This window comes from Equus quagga, chromosome 4 (assembly GCF_021613505.1).
Source record: "Equus quagga isolate Etosha38 chromosome 4, UCLA_HA_Equagga_1.0, whole genome shotgun sequence".
In the NCBI taxonomy this organism is placed as follows: Eukaryota; Metazoa; Chordata; class Mammalia; order Perissodactyla; family Equidae; genus Equus; species Equus quagga.
In genome coordinates, this window is record NC_060270.1 from 106,664,389 (window position 1) to 106,685,623 (window position 21,235).

Genomic DNA, 21,235 nt, shown 5'->3' on the forward strand with positions numbered 1-21,235 from the left:
CTAATTAACTTATATGTGTATACAAAACATTACAAAAGCTACAGAAAAGAAAAATATGAAATAAAAATTTCATTTCTATATATTAGTATTTTGCAATGTTCTAAATAAAAGAGTTTGAAAAATAATAGTTTCTATTTTAAAAACAGACTCATTAATTTTAAAAAGTCAAGGTAACTTCATAACTCCTCCATTAGAAAATAAAAATGTTGTGTTCTTTCTTTTTTTGCATTAGGATTGCATGAGAGTTGGGACGCACCAATTTCCATTGTGTCAACCCACTGTGAACAGCTTTAAAGATTGTATGTTAAATAATATCATCACACACAGAGGGAAGAAGAACTAAAAGAAGCCATGGTCTGCTATGTTATTTTCCAATGCTAAATATAAAAATTAAACAATCACAGTAGTGACAACACAGGTTATATACAGTCACAGAAAGGGGTGGGAAGGCCTGAAATTAATTATGGTTTTCCAGGTTTCTCCTATTCCCATGTCAAACAAAATAAACTTCAATTATCCTTAAAACAAAATGGATGACTTTCCCCTCAGTTATTCGGACACAGTACAAAAACCACCTTTACCAGAAATCTATGTATGTTAAAAAGAGGTGGAAAACCAGTTTAAAAACAGCAGAAAAATAATCAGTTAGCAACATAAATTTATATAAAAATTTATAAAGCAAATCTAGCCTTTATGAAAGATGCTCTTTCTATGGTTTATCACAAATTGAGTCTGTATTTTGTCATGGCATGTATCATCACATTTCTTTTTTAATCTGCTGGCCCATCTTCATTTTAAATGTTTTTACCAATTACTTATTCTGGGCATGTTACTATATTAGATATTTAGAGCTGTGAGAGTAAGGAGAAAGCACAGTTTTTGCCTTTACGGAAGATACATTCTAAAAAGGGACACCAATCACACCAAATCATACAGCAAAGACAAACCTAGTTTCACTGTAGTAAAGGAGACTTCAACTAGCCTAAATAACTCACATCCTTTTTTGATATCCTGGTGTAGAAACAGAGATAGAGGCATGTGTTCAGGAGAGAGAGTATCCTAGGTAATAGGAAGTGGTGAGTTCCTCCGATTTAAGTACAAAGTTGCAAACATTTCATTTCTTTTTAAAATTTATTTTATTGAGGTCACATTGGTTTATAACATTACATAAATTTCATGTGTACATCATTATATTTCGGCTTCTGTATAGACTGCATGGAGTTCACCACCAAAAGTCTACTTTCTGTCTGTCACTATATATATGTGCCCCTTTATCCCTTTCACCCCCCCACTCCTACCCCTCTGGTAACTACCAACCTGTTCTCCTTATCTGTGTGTGTTTGTTTATCTTCCACATATAAGTGAAGTCATGTGGTAATTGTCTCTCTACATCTGACTTATTTTGTTTAGCATAATACCCTCAAGTTCCATCCATATTGCTGCAAATGGGACGATTTTGTCCTTTTTATGGCTGAGTAGTATTCCATTGTGTATATATACACCACATCTTCTTTAACCATTCATCCATTCATGGGCACTTAGATGGCTTCCGTGCCTTGGCTGTTGTGAATATTGCTGCAGTGAACACAGAGGTGCATGCATCTTTTTGTATTAGTGTTTTCATCTTCTTTGGATAAATATCCAGAAGTGGAATAGCTGGGTCATATGGTATTCCAATTTTTAATTTTTTGAGAGACCTCCATAGTGTTTTCTGCAGTGGCTGCACCAGTGTGCATTCCCACCAGCAGAGTATGAGGTTTCCCTTTTCTTCACATCCTCTCCAACACTTGTTATTTCTTATCTTGTTAATAACAGCCATTCTGACAGGTGTGAGGCGATATTTCATTGCGGTTTTGATTCACATTTCCCTAATAATTAGTGATATTGAACATCTTTTCTTGTGCCTGTTGGTCATCTGTATAGCTTCTTTGGAAAAATGTCTGTTTCGATCCTCTGCCCATTTTTTGATCAGACTGGTCATTTTTTTCTTGTTGAGTGTTTTTGATTACTGTTTCAGTCTTTACTTGTGAATAGTCTGTTCAGTCTCTATTTCCACTTGATTCAGTTTTGGGAGGTTGTATGATTCTAAGAATTTATCCATTTCTTCTAGGTTACCCAATTTGTTGGCCTATAACTTTCTATAATATCTCTTATAATTCTTTGCATTTCTGTGGTACCTATTGTAGTTTCTCCTTTTTCATTTCTGATTTTATTTATTTGAGCCTTCTCTCTTTTTTTCCTACTGAGTCTAGCTAAGCATTTGTCAATTTTGTTTATCTTTTCAAAGAACCAGCTCTTAGGGGCCAGCCTGGTAGTATAGGTGTTAAGTTAGGGCACTCCACTTCAGCAGCCTGGGGTTCGCAGGTTCAGATCCCAGGCACAGATCTAGCAACACTCGCCTAGTCATGCTGTGGCAGCATCCCACACAAAATAGAGGAAGATTGGCACAGATGTTAGCTCAGTGACAATCATCCTCAAGCAAAAGAGGAAGATTGGCAACAGGTGTTAGCTCAGGGCCAATCTTCCTCACACACACACAAAAACCCAGCTCTTAGTTTTACTGATCCTTTCTTTTTCTTTTTAGTCTCTATTTAATTTATTTCTGCTTTGATTATTATTTCCTTCCTTCTACTGATTTGGGCCTTCACTTGTTATTATTTTGCTAATTCTTTTAGGTATAGTGTTAGACTGTTTATTTGAGATTTTTCTTGTCTCTTCAGGTAGGCCTGTGTTGCTATATACTTCCCTCTTTAGTACTGCTTTAACTGCATCCCATAAGTTCTGGTATGTTGTGTTTTCATTTTCATTTATCTCTAGGTATTTTTAAATTTCTCCTTTGATTTCTTCATTGATCCAATAGTGATTCAGTAGCATGTTGTTTAGTCTCCATGTATTTGTGACTCTTCCAGCTTTTTTCTTTTGGTTGATTTCTAGTTTCACATCATTGTGGTCAGAAAAGATGCTTCATAAGATTTCAGTCTTCTTAAATTTATTGAGGCTTGTTTTGTTTCCAAAATATGGTCTATCTTTGAGAATGTTCCATGTGCACTAGAGAAGAATGTGTACTCTGCTGATTTTGGATGGAATGTTATATATATCTACTAAGTCCATCCGGTCTAGTGTTTCATTTAAGGCCAATGTTTCCTTGTTGACTTTCTGTCTGGATGATCTATCCACTGATGTAAGTGGGGTACTGAAGTCTCCTACTATTATTGTGTTGCTGTCAATTTCTCCCTTTATGTCTGTTAATAGTTGCTTTACATACTTTGGTGCTCCTATGTTAGCTGCATATATATTAATAAGCACTATGTCTTCTTGGTGGAATGCCCCTTTTCTCATTATATAATGTCCATCTTTGTCTCCTGTTCTTTTTTGGCTTGAAGTCTATTTCGTCTAATATAAGTATGGCTACACTCACTTTCTTTTGGTTGCCATTTTCTTGGAGTATCATCTTCCATCTCTTCACTCTGAGCCTGTGTTTGTCTTTAGAGCTAAGATGGGTCTCCCAGAGGCAGCATATTATTGAGTTTTATTTTTCAATCCATTCAGCCACTCTGTGTCTTTTGATTGGTGAATTCAATCCATTTACATTTAGAGTGATTATTGATATATGAGGGCTTAATACTACCATTTTATATTTTGTTTTCTGGTTGTTTTATATTTCCATTGTTACTTTTCCCCTGTACTGCCGTCTGTCACTTCAGTTTGGTGGTTTTCTGTCATGTTTTTCTCAGTTTGCCTCTTTATTTATGTTTTGTGACTCTACACTGACTTTAAATTTTGTGGTTACAATGAGGTTTGTGTGAAAGATCTCATAGATGAGATAGTCCTTTTTCTGCTGATAGCATCTTATCTCCATTTGCCTATGCAACTCTGTCCTTTCCTTTTCCTCTTCTATGTTTTGTCACAAATTATCCTTTTTTGTGCTGTGAATTTGTTACCAAATTGAAGTTGTTACAATAATTTTTGATGCTTTCTTTCCCTTTAGACTTGATGTTATAATTAAGTGTTTAGTAACCTATTCTGATATAGAATTACAATTTTCTGAATCTGTCTACTTATCACCTTGCACAAAGCTTTGTATACTTTTGCTTTTTCATTTCAGGCAGGAAGGCTCCTTTCAACATTTCTTGTAAGGCAGGTCTGGTTGCAATGAACTCCCTCAGCTTTTGTTTGTCTGGGCAAAATGTCTGAAGGATAACTGCTGTATAGAGTATTCTTGGTTGATAGTTTTCCTCTTACAACATTTTGAATATACTATTCCATGTACTACCAGCCTGTAGAGTTTCTGAACACTCTACAGCTGAAAAATCTGCTGATCATCTGATGGGGGTTCCTTTGTAAGTTATTTTCTTCTCTCTGGCCACTCTTAATATTCTTTCTTTGTCATTGACTTTTAACAGTTTTAATATAATGTGCCTTGGAGAAGGTCTTTTTGCATTGAGATATTAGGAGCTCTATTAGCTTCATGTACTTGTATATCTATTTCTATCCCCAGGTTTGGGAAGTTCTCAGTTATTATTTCTTTGAATAAGCTTTCTGCTTCTTTCTCCCTCTCTTGTTCTGTGATACCATTATTCTCATGTTGTTTTTCCAAATTAAGTCAGATATTTCTCATAGAATTTCTTCATTTTAAAAAAATCTTAGTTCTCTCTCCTCTTTCACCTGAATCATTTCTAGATTTCTATATTTGAGCTTGCTAATTCTCTTTTCCATATAGTCTACTCTAACTCCAGTGCTTTTCACTTTATTTTTCATCTCATTGCGTTCTTCATCTCTAGAATTTCTGTTTAGTTTTTTTTTTAGAGTTTCAATCTCTTGGGTGAAGTACTCCTTCTGTTCATTAATTTTATTCCTGACCTCACTGAACTGTCTTTCTGAATTTTCTTGAAACTGTTTGAGTTTCTTCATGACAGTTGTTTTGAATTCTCTCTCAGTTAGATCACAATGTTCTGTGACTTCAACTTTGGTTTCTGGAGAGTTATTATTTTTGTTCTGTTCTACTGTGTGACTGCAGTTCTCCATGGTACTTGATGAGTTGATCCTGTCAGCAAATTTGTGGTAGTAAACACCTTTCTTATTTGGGTAAGGATTTGGTTACTTTGATTCTGAGTTGCTTCTGGTTGTACTTGAGAGCCTGCACTTTTCCTCCTCCACTGCCTCTGCCTGAGGTGTTGTCAGTGCCCTCCTTGAGCTGCTTGTTCCTCCAAGGTTGCTTGTGCATTGCTGCTTTTGATGTCACTGCAGTCATGGGTGTTGCCACTGCAATCACCAGGCTGTGAGCACTTCTGCTGCTTCCAGGATCACCTGGGTCTCGTGTTTTCTTACTGGCTCTCCACAGGTTTGGGTGTTGCTGCCCTATGTATCACCTGTGCTGCTGCTCCCAGGTTATGGTTGTCTGGGGGTGCTGGCAGCACTGCTGCCAGGGGTGCTGGGTTCATGGATGTTGTTGTTGCTGCCAGGGGCTTGGGGTCTTGTATGCAGCCCCCAGTGCTGGTAGAGCTGGTTTTGAGGGTGCTGCCACTGGGGGCTGTGTCATGGATGGGTTCTGCTGTGGCTCCTGAAGCCTCAGTTTGCAGGTGCCACCTGCCATCACTCAGGGAGGTACAGGGACTAAGTTGTGAGTACCACAGCCTCTGGTTGCTGGTGTGTGCCAGTGTGCTTTTTGAAACTTCAGGTCAGTGCACCACCAACACTGCCTGGAGTATCTGCATTCTGGATCACCATCACCAGGGGAGGAGCAAGGGGCTGCTCCCTTGGTTTCACTGCCTCTCAGAGGTCCAGTCCACCCACCTTCAGCTGTATAGATGTATGGATCTCTCACACATTCTGGTGTGCTGTGTAAGGAGTAGTCTGTTGTTCAATGGATGTCCTCTGGTTGTCACTTAGAAGGGAAAGACAAAGGGAACAACTCATCTGCCATGATGCTGACGTCACTCAAACATTGCAATACAAATTTCAGGATTCTTTTATCAGTCTCTCCAATGGTGAAGAACTAAAAACTTCTTATAAATAGTAGATATACAGCAGCATTTCATGGGAGAGAATATGTCAAACCCCATACAATGGCACATTTAGAAATAAAAACACATGTCTCCTTGTGGATTTAAAACTATGGAAGTATACACTTATGAAAAAGAAGTACAAGGTCAGTCCATTCTGCTGGCCACAAGCAGCTAATATTATTGCTTTTGAAGCGAACTTGGATAGTGAATTGACTTTGTGTTTACTGTTTATCTTGGGTTTTAAAATATTTTACTAAGATAATTTACTCTATTATTTCAATACCAGTAAGAAGAGACATATATTTTGACGTAAAATAAAGTTGAGATGATTTTTTTAAAAGAATATAGTGAAAATCAAGGGACATTGCATGTGCACATCCAAAGTAGCATAGAGTGAATTATGAAAGATAGAGCGAATCATGACACAGCAATTCCACTACTAGGTATATATTCAACAGAACTGAAAACATATGTCCCAACAAAAACTTGTACATGAATGTTCACAGCAGCATTATTCACAATAGCTAAAAAGTGGAAACAACCCAAATGTCCATCAACTGGCAAATAGATATATAAAGTACAGTGTATCCACACAATGGAATACTATTTTACAACAAAAGGAAATTAAATGCAGACACATGTTATAACATGAATTAACCCTGAAAATCCTGTGAAAGAAGTCAGACCCAAAAGGCCACATATTTGTATGAAATATCCAGAATAGGCATATCCTCATAGACAAAAAGTAGATTCTTGTTGCCAGAGGCTGGATGGTGGGGGTAATGGAGAGTGACTGTTAATGGTTAGGGGGTTAATGGTTAATGGGAATGGAGTTTCATTCAGGGGTGATAAAAATGTTCTAAAATTAGATAATACCAATGGTTGCACAACTCTGTGAATATACTAAGAACCACTGAATGCATACTTCAAAAAGGTGATTTTTATGGGATATAAACTACACCTCAATAAAACTATTATAAAAACGATCTAGAAAATTGAATCGTGAAAATTGCCTTGAGAAGAAGAAAAAAGTCTAGTAAAACAGAAACAAATGTGTATATTCAACACCAATCACCTTATGAGTCTCTACAAGCTAAGTATAAACATGAGATTGCTTCTTGTCTAAGATTAATTCAGGAGAAGCTAACGTTTAGTTCTAGCACTTAAAGTCTAAGCCTGGTATAGATTATAAAACTTTGGTCACAAACCAGGTGACTTGATTCCAGAATTAGAAGAAGCTTTTTAGAAACTGCACTGTATCAATAGAGAAATAAGGCAGTGAGTACAGCCGCCACCTGGGCTTGGGAGATTCCTCAACACTTTTGGAAATCATAAAGGTGAGGGGCAGTGGTTACTTGCCTCAGCAGACTTTCACTGTACATATACCTGGTCTCTTGGAGAAAAGGTGGCTGAAGAACTCGTATTTTTGTACATCCTACATTCAACTGGAGGGGGTTAGCTTTTTCAAGATTTGACAGAAATTCAGGTAAGTAGATGCTGTGAACTCAGATGTCCAGTCACCAATTCCACTCTTCCATTATTCCTATTCTTTTTTCCCTCTTTTTCTTCCCTTTACTCTCTCTCTATTTATGCACACCCTCAACATAGTTTCTGAGTCACTAAAGTATATACAAACAGCAGTGGCAGGGGGTGATGGATGTCAGTGGTACCACACATAGGAGATGTTTTCCTGATCCTGCTAAATTGAAGGAAGACACTAAGCACATGCTTAACATCAGGGTCTTTGGAAAGTAAGTGGAAGAGACTCTGATCAGATTCTGTGATCATCCTCTAGTTTTGAGGGTATAGGGGAAATCATTACCCCCTATCTGGATGATGGCAATAAATGATGTGTGCACACTTTATTTGGGGGGGTGAGGAAGATTAGCCCAGAGCTAACATCTGTTGCCAATCTTCCTCTTTTTGCTTGAGGATGATTATTGCTGAGCTAATATCTGTGCCAATCATCCTCTATTTTCTATGTGGGATGCCGTCACATCATGGCTAAGTGGTGTGTAGATCCGCACCTGGGATCTGAACCCATGAACCCTGGGCCACTGAAGCAGAGCATGTGAACTTAACCACTACACCATCAGGCCAGCCCCTGTGAAAACTTTTTGAGCATAATTTTGCAATATCTATCAAATACATATCTTAAATATGTTGATTCATTTTTATTGCCAAATAACCTCCCTTCTAGGAATTTATCCAAAAGCAATAATCTCAGATGTCTTCAAATATTTATGAAGAGGTTTACTGCAATGTTTTTATAATATTGAAAAATTGTAATCAATCCAAAAGTCTTAACAGTCAAGGTTTCATCAAATGAAATATGAACATAGGATGAAAAACTGAGCAGCTTTTAAAGAATGCTTTCAAAAACTACTTAATGAGTTATAAAAAATGTTATAAAGGATAATTAATGGAATGTAGGTTACACACACAAAAACATATGTATTCCTCTGAACTTAAAAAATATATAGAAATAAAGTCTGAAATTAAATGCACAATGTGTTCAATGAAGCTCACCCCTAGTTGAGAGATTATGGATTATTTTTATTAATGTCTTTATACTTTTCTTTATTTTTCAAATTTTTACAACAAAAATGTCATGCTTTTTTACCCAGAAAAAATGTACTTTAAAAATAGGCATTTAAATTTGTTTGAGCTGAATTTAACATATTCAATAAAATCAATCAATATTTATTCTCTTCATGTTTAATTTGCAATTTTGAAAAATGTATTATTACTGTATTTCCACTTCTTATTAATATTACTATGACTGCATCTTCTTTGGAGTGAGATCACAATACTGCCCACAAAGACAACTTTTGTGTTCTCATGACTATTTTGAAAAATCACCATTTAATCTCATATTAGAAAATACTTGGACAACTACTGAAAATAAAAAGTGAAAGTGTTACCCTGCTATCTAGTATTTCCTACAGTTAAAATAGATATGCAAATATTTGATCTGAATTCTTTCCTTACTGTCTATTATCAATGTGTATATGCATACATCCTCTATCTATCTACCTATCAGTTTATTTTTTCTTCATACACCATTCAAGTCAAAGCAATATCAGCTTCCAGTTCATGACAATGGTCTTGTCTCATGTATTTATCACTCCCTGGCTTCCAAATGCCCATTGCAATGAAAACAACGATGTACAGTAGGGAATAGTTTCATGACATCATCGAAAACCAGAGCAAGACACTAAAAAGTTTTCACAAATATGAATAAGAGATAGCAGATGAGATTACCCTAGTGAGGAGATCAGAGCAGAAACCACAGCCTAGAACACTCATCTGAGAACGTTAGAACAGAGAAAGAAATATTCCCAGTAAAGAAGTCAGAGACCTGGCACTTGGTGCAAGTAGGGCAGAAAACAAGTTGACTGAGCCAAGGATTACCTATTCAACAATGTTTAAGGTCACATTTTCCCACTTCGCCCTCTATATTGAAGTATGAAGCAGAATATTTTGGTTTATCCCCAGGCTAAAACCAAAATATTAATCCCCGAATTAACTGAGGTAACAACTAGCATGTCCAATTCCACCTTAGCTAGACGCAGGGTGGAGTTGACAGAAAGGTGGACTCTTCTTGCCTGTTCCACACCCATACATCTGAAAATGTAAGCCGTAACAACACACTAGACACATACACAGAGCTTACAGTCACCCCTCCCTTTCAAGGTTGGATTTGTTTGGTAAACAGAATTCTATATTCTGCCTATACAAAAACAGAAGCAAACCCGACCAACAGCAGTGTATTTTTCATTCATAAATATTACTAGGTAACTATGGATAAATTGGTAATCAAGGACTACCAAACATAAAACTGAAGGACTAAGATGAGCAGACTAAACTAAGAATTTAGAATTAACATTCTCACAGAAATTTGAGGAGGTACAGAATCTATTGTTAAACAAGAATAGGCTACCAAAAAAAAAGGAATAAAAAAACAGCAAATATTCTTGGTAATTAGAGGCATGATTTTCAAAATTAAAAATTCAATAGAATGTTTGCTGAAAAGAAGTAGAAGTCAGAATTTTAGTTACTTTTTAAGGGTACTTCACAAGGAAGTGACATTCTCAGGTGTGGAAATGTTCTAGATTTTGATCTCTGTGATGGTCACATGGGTATATACACATGTAAAAATTTATGGAATTCTATACTTTAGATTGTGCCAAAAAAATTTCTCCTAAAAAGTAGAGCAAAAGAGCAAAGAAAAACTCAAAATAAAATTCAGGAGATAGGGAATAATCCAGGGAATTCCAACATCAGTCCCATCTGAGTTTCCAAAAGCGGAAGCAGCAAATGGAAGAGAGGAAATAATAAATGATAGAAGAAAATTAATCAAGTCATCAGGCTGAAAGCATGAAAGTGGCTCAATTAAAAACGTCTATTCTAGGGACTGGCCCAGAGGTGTAGTGGTTAAGTTCACATGCTCTGCTTCAGCAGCCTAGGGTTCACAGGTGCAGATCCCAGGTGTGAACCTACACACTGCTTATCAAGCCATGCTGTGGCAGGCATCCAACATATAAAATAGAGGAAGATGGGCACAGATGTTAGCTCAGGGCCAATCTTTCTCAAAAAAAAATTTTTTTTAGTGAAAATTTACAACTCTGATAATAAATACACGGTTTTGAAAAAAATCCATATATTAGACCCATTATTTGATATCTTTAGGGTAAATTGGAGACAATTGGAAATTTATTTTATTAATATTTCTTGCAAGGGACCAATGCGTCACAGTGCAAACCCTCACAGGGTTAAGGAATGTGTTTTCTACTTTCTCTGCCTAGATAAATACTGAACATTGTATCAGGTGCCACCCATGGCTGGCTTGCTGAATGAATGATTTTCAGTTGTATCAGACTTCATTAAATCTGACACCAATTCTTCCATAACTAAGTTTTAGATATTATCATTACATTATACTAATACCAAGAACCTGTAGTATGGAATTAATGAGTCTTATTCTCTACTATTTTCTTAGATACTACTGTTTCAAAAGTTCTTTTCACTTATGTTAGGTAATAGAAAAGGGCAGGTAAGTGTCATTTGTCCCTATTGCTAGCAAAGAATGTATATGTCAAAATGAAGGTATACTCCATCATGGTTCTCAAGCAGGGTGTAAAAAAGAACCATCTGTGTAACTTAAAAAAAAAAAAATCCAGCATCCAAGGTTTACCAAGAAAGGTGAAATAAAATTTGGGGGGGAGGGCCTAAGCTTGTCTACTCTTAAAAGGCATAAAATATGTATGTGAATCTATTGTTAAGAACCATTTCTAAAGCACCCAGTGTGGTAAATCAAAAATATCAGATGAATATGCATAAATGAATGACCAGGCTTTCGTTATTCAATAAGAGAGGAAATTCAATCAAGAACATAGACAAGTTTTTGGATTTTTGGTTTTTTTGAAGAGTAGGAATGCAAAATATCAACATTTAAAGTCTCCATTTTAAAATATAAATGATAACCATGAATAGCATTTGATAAAACAACATGCACTTTGAACTCTGAATCTGTATGATGCTCAGTGAAAGACAGAAGAGTTGGAATGAGGAGAGAGAAGGAAGGAATTAAATAAAAAGCTTGAAGGAGAGAAGGAAGATGACAAACAAACCAAACAGGAAATGAGAATATAAAAACAGAAAAAGGGATGAGAGATTAATAAAAGTGCTCTTGGTCCCTTAGCATACTTCCAGCTATAAAGTCCAAGACAATGAAAAAGCAAAGCAAGTTCTTCATCATATTGAGTTTTATTTTGAATTCTCAATATTTTAAGCATCACTCATGTTACTCATATTAGTTCATCACTGTTAGGTCTGGAAACCCCATTTCGTATTCCTTATTCTCTCCACATTCATTTGAGGCATACAGTGCTCCTCCTTGGAGTGTCCCCCATACTCACTCATCCTTCAGACATGTCAGCTCTCATACAACCTTAGATAATCTGTTGCTAAGCAGTAAGAAAAGAGAAGGAAGATATACTGCTGCTGTAAAATAACCAAAAGTTACATTTAGTCTTTCCACATATTTATTTTAAAAAGTTGATCTTCCTCCTTTCAGGGATAAATGACCACATTGTAAAAAAAGACAAAAGACATTAAAAGAAACACTTTTATTTTATCAGCTTAAGAGTTAAAAGTGTGTTACTACTTTATGAAGCACTATTTAGGAATATATACATTTAAAAAAATAATTTTTCACTTTACATGACTTTATACATTTTCTTTTTGAGTTCTTGCAATATGACTCAAATTCCAAGAATGTAAAATGGACAAAATCCTTCAGAAATAATTAATGTATAACATGATGTGCACTTGTATCCAATACAGAAAAAAAAATGTATACCATGAAATAGTCTTGCATTCGATACACTAGTTTCAGTAGCTCAAAGATCAGCAATCATCTTGACCTTCGCCATCGCAATCCATGTTCGACATTTTATAGCTGTGGGTCTGGTGCAGCTGACTTAAGTCTGACTCCGAGTCTGTTTCCTAGTTTGAAAAATGGGGTTAATAATCACCGCCTCAAAGAGTGGTTAGGATTGGGATGGTTAAGTCTGTAAAGTTCTTAGCAGCGAGTTTTGCACATACGAACCATTTACAAACGGTGCTCTTAATATTATTAACTTGTCTCCTCCTGCCTTGCTTTGGTCAGTTTCATCATGCATCTGTAATTAAGATCTATTAATTATGTTAAACTTGAGGATATTTTAATTTATAGGAATTTATTAGCCTTTTAAACATGCAACATTTCACATATATGTATAAGATAAACAAAGATTTGGTTTAGACTAGTAATTCAAGAAGAAATTCTGGAAGTAGAAAGCCTGGAGCTTGAATCCTGAGTTCACCACTCACTGGCTATGTGACTTTGGATATCCAAGTTATGCAACCCTTCTGGGCCTAAAAACACTGAAACATTTAGAACAGTACCAGTTACTTTGTCAAACATAATGTTAGACACTATAAGTAGTGCTAGGATGAATATTGATTGCTCAGATGTTTAGATTGCTGCTGAATTTCCTTTAAGTATGTGAAGACTTGAAAAATACATTTTTTTAGTTAGACAAAGTTATGTGGCTCAAGAACCATCATTAAGATTTTTTCTTTTTTAAAAAACATTGAATTAATATTTCTGAACAGGCTCAAAGGGAATTGAATTCTAACACTTGGTTCACCTTCTGAGAAGCATTTAAGCATCATTAATGGAGTCTCTGAACAGAGTACAAGACTGATCCCTTCTTCAAGCAAAGAAATATAACAGATAATCTCCAGAGAGTTTTAGGGACTCTGGGTGCCTGGTACGGCTCTGAACATACTGTTCTGAAAACTGCAAAGATGAGGAGCAGCCATCAGGAAGCTGCTGTGGGGGATTCCTCTACTCCTCAGGGTTTCATGAAGCCCTTCATATGGGGATAAACTCTGGGAGGGAGATGGGGATGGGCTCCCTAGATGTTCACAGTCCAACTGTGAATCTCCCAGAAATCACCGAAGTGAACCCCAGCACTAAGTCTTACCTAACACTGGGTGTCTTACCTAATACTAGGTGTCTAATATTGGAACTCTGAACTGCAGTTCCCAATTGATTTATTGGTAGGATATGTGTGTAAAATGTCCGTATAAGTTTGTAATATTAATTGTAGTTTTGTATTGATTTTTACCAGCATACTTTGTCTTACATATGAAATCTACATTTAAACAATGGAATCAGTTATTCTCTTAAAATTGACTAATAATAACATACATCCAAAATTACACAATGTTATAAACAATTATGATCTCAATAAAGTTACTGGAAAAAAATATTTCCCATAGAATTCTTTTAACAGTGTTTCATTTGGCAACTTTCAACATTTCTTGCAGAAAACAAGTAATGTTTGTACTTCTTGTTTGTTAAATTGTGTTTAGAGGGATGAAGGTATGATACTTCCTTATCCCCAAGAGCAGGAGAATAATTACATGCTCATAACTGTAGAATAACCTCAGGCTCTGTTTTATATTCCATCACTGACTCTCTTACCTGTAGCCAACACATTCTATATACATAAAATTAAAATCGATCCAATACACCAATTTGAAGATCTGCCAAAATCTGAATCAAACTGGGTCAGATCTAAATTATTTAAGACAGTGGACAAATGTAAAAATAAGTAAAATAGAATGTTTTATAGATGCTCACTGTTGTGAAATGAAAAATTGCTTTGAAAACAATTTCTCTGGAAACAGAGAGTGATATTTTCCCCACAGGTAAAATTTTGGTCAGAGTGCCCTTCATTTTTGAAGCATTCTCAAGGTGCAATGAATCCATACATGAGCATTTAAAAAAGCATTTAAAGATAAATCATGGTTAACATCAACAGTGATAATTTATGTTGATGATATGTACCCTTGATATGACATGATGAGAATGGAACTTTACTTGCATGGTGTTCCTCCCCAAACTCGTAACTTCCATCTAATCATGAGAAAAACATCGGAAAAATTCCAATTCGGGGACATCCTGCAAAACATCTGATCAGGACTCCTTCAAATTGTCAAGGTCATCAAAAATAAGGGAAGTCTGAGAAACTGCAATAGCCTAGAGATGCCTAAGGAGACATCATGGTAAAATGTAATGTGTTATCCTGGATAGAATCTTGGAAGAGAAAAAAGACAGTAGGGGAAAATGAAGAAAGTCTGAATAAAGTAAGGACATTAGTTGATAACAATAATGTATCAATATGGTTTCATTAATTGTGACAAATGCACCATACTAATGTAAGTTGTGAATAACAGGGGAAACTGGGTATGGGATACATGGGAACTCTCTGTACTATCCACATAATTTTTCTGTAAATCTAAAACTACACTAAGATAAAAAGTTTATTTTAAAAAGAAGAAATCACAGATGTAGAATTACACTAATATTATGTAAAGTTAAGAATGTCTCGGGGCTGGCCCTGTGGCCGAATGGTTAAGTTCACGTGCTCTGCTTTGGCGGCCCAGGGTTTCACCGGTTCAGATCTTGGGCGTGGACATGGCACTGCTCATCAGGCCATGCTGAGGTGGAGTCCTACATGCCACAACTAGAAGGATGCACAACTAAAATATGTAACTAAGTACTGGGGAGATTGGGGAGAAAAAGCAGGGGAAAAAAAAAGAGAAGATTGGCAAGAGTTGTTAGCTTAGGTGCCAATCTTTAAAAAAAACAAAAAGAATGTCTCAGGAAACTTGACTTTATCAAGTAAATACATTGCCATCATCTATAATGTACCTAAGTGATAACAGACCTATAAATGTGAACTACTTTTAATTAAAATAGGTTATAATTAATACATAAAAAACATATTTTACACAGTATAAAATAGCATCACCTTGATCAATAAGGGATCTGTGAGAAATGCTGATCAAATTTTTAAAGTCATTATGCTTGAGAAGATAATTTTCTATAAATGTACCCTCTTGGGTAAGGAATGAGCTTAATTTATAAACACAGAAGTAGAGTGGAGTCACAATGTCTGAGTCCTAATTATACTTAAGGGCCATTATGACTAAGTAGGCTAAAAAATACATCTGTAAAGGATTCTCTGTGTGTTTTCCTTTAGAGTAAAAGTAGTTTAACCCACTTGGTAGTTTTAAGCATACTAAATATTTTGTAAGTTGTTAAATTAAGACTTTTCTATTTATCTGTCTTGATGTTGTTAAGACACAGAAGGCCCTCTTTTGGTTTCCAGGTTTCTTTAGGAACTATGGGGTAATGCTGAGATGAAAGAAACATTTTTGACTCAGAAAGTCTCATTTTACTGACATCTGAACACCTGATAACATCATTAAAGCAAGACAACAGACAGGTCCACCCTGGCTGTCAGGTCTACTTAACTGTTTCTTTTATTTCCTTTTTTTTTTTTTTTTTTTTGCTGAGGAAGATTAGCCTTGAGCTAACATCTGTGACAATCTTCCTCCACTTTATATGTGGGTCGCTGCCACAGCATGGCTGATGAGTGGCTGATGCCTGGGATCCAAACCCTCAGACCCAGGCCACTAAAGCAGAACATGCTAAACTTAACCACTTTGCCATGGGGCTTGCCCTTAATCATTTCTTATAACCATGAAGGCCTCTTTTGCCACCAAGGCATTTTAAAATCCTCTCCTATGTTCAGCGACATCCTCTTTGCATTTTCTATTCATAAACGCTACAATCCCATGATAAAAAAGAAAGAGGAGAAATGGGAGAGGCAATGTTTACTTCAGTATGAACTGTTATGCTATAAGCTCTCTTCCAGAGAACTGAAAAATCTTCCAGATGAGTCTGGAAGCTCTGCTCTATATCTTGACACCAAAGGAAGTATTGACATGCTTCCTACACCCAGGCTCAGAACGTGAGAGGAATATCTAGATCATATGAATCTTGTATGTTGAAAACAAGGAACACAAAGCTGAAACATTCAAAGACAACAGGAAGTGCAGTTTAGTAATTGAATAGTTCTACTATTTAGATAAGAAAGTGAAAGCTGCTAGAGGGCTGAATCTAGAAAAAACAAAGAAAAATAATCATTAAACCAGGTTTGAGTCCAGTCCTATCTGTTCCCTGAATTCTAATGAAAAGGCCTCTCAATAGTTTTTCATTTAACTGATACCTGAATACCTGATCACATCATTGGAGGGAAGCAATAGACGGATCCACCTTGGCTGTAAGGAATACACTTACAAATTTGGTTCCATCATTGGCAGGATGACTACCGCACTTATGTTGCAAACCAAGACTTCTGTCAAGAGTAAATGCTACGTCACATAGGACACTAAGACAAAAGGCATTGGGACTGTTCTGGGTAAGCTTAGACACATGGTCATCTTACTTTTTAGAAGTCCTTGGAGAAATTACGAAATAGGACCTAAGATCCTGGCACTGTCTTGTAATACTTTTCCTTTTTATGGGAGCATATGAGACTAATTGTCATGATCATTATTCTTTATTAAGGTATGCCACAGTTATCTGTGCTTTTCTGCAAGATTTTATGGCAGCACAGCAGTACTAAAATAAACATAAGCAGAACTTAAATCTTAAATTCTTGCAATTTAATCAGACTGCCATCGCTACTGTTTGGAAATCCCTTATCTTGCTTAAATGGCATCCTAGTGGGTCGTAGAGCCTAGAACCATTCAGACAATGGAAGATTCCCAACCTCCGGCTGAAGGCTGGAAGCACCATGAGTTATATCCAAATATTGCTTGGCACTGCATTTAATACGCAATAAAAGGTCTGTGAAACCCCTTGAGTAATCTTTTAATTGCTGTCTTGAAATTTCTGACTTATTTTGATCAAAATATACAAATATTTTTATCTCTAATTTTGGCAGACTCTCCAATACTTCTTGAGTATTAGTTCATATTTTTGAAAACTGCACAAACTTTCAGATTGCCAATTATTCTACCTCTGACGCTTTATTTTACCCTTTGCCTGGTCTAGGTTCACTAAAATCAATGGTTGTACTCCATTATATGCAGGTGTTTAAGTGGTGGCCATATTATTTGTTTTGTTATATGAAATTTGAAAATTAACCAAAATCTTTACACTTAAGTAGGCAGTAAGGAGACTGGAATTCAGACAGCCTTTATAAATCTATATAAATCCTCTATTTCCTCAATACAATGCCTCAATTTGCTTTTAATTTTATATAGATTCTTAGAACGGCATCAGAAGTAAATAGTAAAATATAGTACAATCTTATTCACTATATTCACTATCTTCACTATGGATCTATCTTCACTATGGATCTATCCAGCTCATTCCACTAGAAAGCTAGTTCGAGTTGGGGTAACTCCCCCCAACCCCCTAGTCCCTGATAACTCCCAGTCATCTCTCATGCCTCATCAGTACTAAGGCGCTCTCCTGATAAGATGGGTTGTGTGCACTTATCTGTGTCACCACTTAACTACTGTCCATAAATATATATAGTTTCACTTAACCGATTGTTAGAATTATATGTCTCTATGAACCTCTGAGATTATGAAATCCTAGAGAGTAGAGTTTCTTTAGCTTGTAATTGTGCTTGGAAGAAAGTAAAGCTGCCACTTAATCTTGTAGTCTTTGTGGTCCCTGACAATCCAGAGTATTAGAGGGACTAAAAATATCCTAGAGTGACAGAATTCTGTGTTTATCCCAGTCCCGGTTGCACGGTTTGTTTAGTTTGGAGGAATTTATTGGACTGTATACTTAGGATATATGTATTTTTCTATAAGTATATTGTACTTCCTGAAAAGCTAAAAAGGATGAATGTGAAATAAAAAACCTTTTTTCAGAAAACACAAACTGAGAGAATTCATCACTACACTAAAATATACATTAAAGGAAGTTTTTTAGGCAGAAGGAAAGATCCTAAGAGCAGAACAATGGAAATGCAGAAAGAAATGAAGACCGTCAGAATGGATATATACCTGTGTATATGTAAGGACTGACCGTACAATGCAAAGTAAACAATGACTATACGAAGCAATAATGATTATTTCTTATGGATTTTTAGGCCTACATATAATAAACACTGTCCATGAACTCTCTTAGTATATACTGTTGCATAAAAATTATTATTTTTAAAAGTAGCCTTATTTTGAAAGACCCTTCAATAACTGAAAATTAGAGAATGAATCTTAAATGACCAGTCATCAGCTAAATTATTTGCAATATTATTATTTGTATTAAAATTTATTTTTAAATGCTATCAAAAGAAACTGCTAACAGAATTATCCTTAACAGAATATGCTTTGGAGATTTTTATTTATTAAGCTACAAAACACAAAAGCAATGACTTATTATTAATTATGAATATTCAATATCAATTATCAATATCAAATATTATTAATTCCTTATTCTTCAAATTACTAAGACAGAATAAAGGTAATCCTGATTTTAAGATCATCCTCCAAAAGAGTATACACATAATGATTGTTACATGTGATGCTAACATTCCTTTCATATGTTCGTTTCACATTATTTACTCTTCAACAAATATTTTTAAGTGATTACTAAATGCCAGACACAATGCGAGGTGCTGGGGACACCAATACAAACTAGGCAGCCTTGGTCCTTGCGTTCCAGGATTTACAGTCTATTGGGGAATATGGGCAGGTAAACAATTTCAGTTCACCTAATAGATGAAAGCAATGAGAACACACAAGAAAGGCACCTGACCTGGACCCAGGAAAGAAGATTTTGGTCAGGGAGGGAAGCTGAATAGAAGTTCGCTGGTTGTACCATGACTTGTATCCCTGCTAAGTCCTCTCCCTTAACACTCTTCCTTCCTAAGATTGTTTCTTACGTGCTTCCTATGGCCCAGGAGCTCTCTTTGTCATTTTTTAGGTTTGTCCTCAGTCTGATTATCTTCACTACTCTCAGCTTTTTGAAATAAACAATCATCTTTAGCTTTGTCCTTCCATGGAATTTGACATGTATAATTTCATAAACTCTTTAGATTCTATTCCTAGATTTGCCTAATCTCAGCTTATTCTAATTTATAATTTAAACGTTTGCACAAAGCTTGCAAAGACTATATCATAATTTAGCTATACTGTGGACAATATAAACCAAAGTCCCTGTATTCTGTAGATTTTTTTAAAAATCTCAGATTTAGAGAGTTAAAACTCCCCAGTTCATGGCCCATTGTCCTCATTGGCCATGCAAAGCCTCTCTTTATTACTATTTTTTCCTTCATCAGCTCCATATCCCATTCCCCATCACTCCAGCTCCCTCCCATTCCCATCCTTAGGCAACCATCCCAATATGTTTACTATGCATCTTCGTGTTAGTATATTTTTTTGAAAGTTGAATATTATCTTGGATGTATATGTCTCTAATTTCCATAAGTTTTGTGTTACTGTATACCTCATTCTGGTTCTTTCTCTTTATTTTTTTTTACTATGCTTTTAAGCTTCACCCATGATACTATAAGTACATCTAATTCGTACTTCTAAGTACTGCATAATGCTCCAATGTATATTATCAAACATTTTACCTCTGTTCTCTTGGTGAGAACACCTGGGTTGCTTTCTAGCCCCCTGCAACCCAGAGACACACCCAAGTTTATGGACCTGTAGGTCATACAACTGAGGGGGAAGGGAGTTGTGACAAAAATGCAAAACACAATTACAAATTAGATACAAAAGTGAATATTTATTAAAAGTGAGCTCAGAAATTAACTGGATTGTCCACTTTTAAAAAACTAACAAATACACAAACATCACAAATTCTGAAATTTAATTAATTAACTCCCCAGCACACCTTTTTAATATTTCTACTCCATTTTTGGCTTAAAGCTCTTTGATTATCTCTTCACAGGGCAACAATTTTTGTAATAAAGGGAATAGAGGCAATTCAGTCTTTCCTTCAGCATGACTGACTGGAATGTGTGTGTGTGTGTGTGTGTGTGTGTGTGTGTGTGTGTATGTGTTTATTACTGACGGTTGAGCAAATTTCTTTGAGCTTCACAACTTGTAATGGCATGCAAATCTGTAGTATTACTGTCAAATTTGGGAAAACAACCATCAAGTTCCTTTCATATACAAGATGCAAGATATCAGAGCATTTAATGTCCTTGTTCAGAGGCTAATCTAAAATACTCTGAATTGATGACACTCATTAAACATTTTGTCGTCAATGTCCTCAATGTAGCGATGTATAATGAGTTTTACGTTAGCTCATATATTTGGGTATTTCCTAGTAAACTAGCAAGAAATTTATATCTTCCCCCCAACATATTCATATGATTTGCTCTTCTTCATTAACTGGATTATCAAACAATCCAGAACTTACTTAATACTTCTATAAGAAAGATACCATTTCCTCTTAGTCAGATTCTGTTTCTACTCTTGCTTCTGATATAACAACACATTCTGTTATATTTCACTGCTCAATGTTAGTATAATTCCTGGTGATTTCATTGATCTTATAATTTTTGTTTCATATTGCACTAATTTTGTGTCTGAATTTTCTCAGTACTTTAATACAAAAAGTTAAAAATGACAAAGTCCTTTTCATATATATTTATATTTATGTGTGTATGCATACAAATATATTCAGTAATGTGCAATTTTCAACTTAAAATATTCTTGTACTATACCTTTCCAAATTGCAATTAAACTCTTATATTTAAGTTTATCATATTTATGGAAAAATATCTTGCATCTCATTTGTATTTGGGTTTCTCAACAAATCTTTACAGATACATTTTAGAATTTCATTA

The 21,235-nt window shown here is 35.6% G+C and overlaps 1 protein-coding gene across 1 annotated transcript in view; it reads right to left on the minus strand.

Annotated features, from left to right (window-relative positions):
* SCN9A (sodium voltage-gated channel alpha subunit 9) overlaps positions 1 to 21,235 on the minus strand; it is a 166,788-nt gene that overhangs the window by 91,025 nt on the left and 54,528 nt on the right. The window lies entirely within an intron of this gene.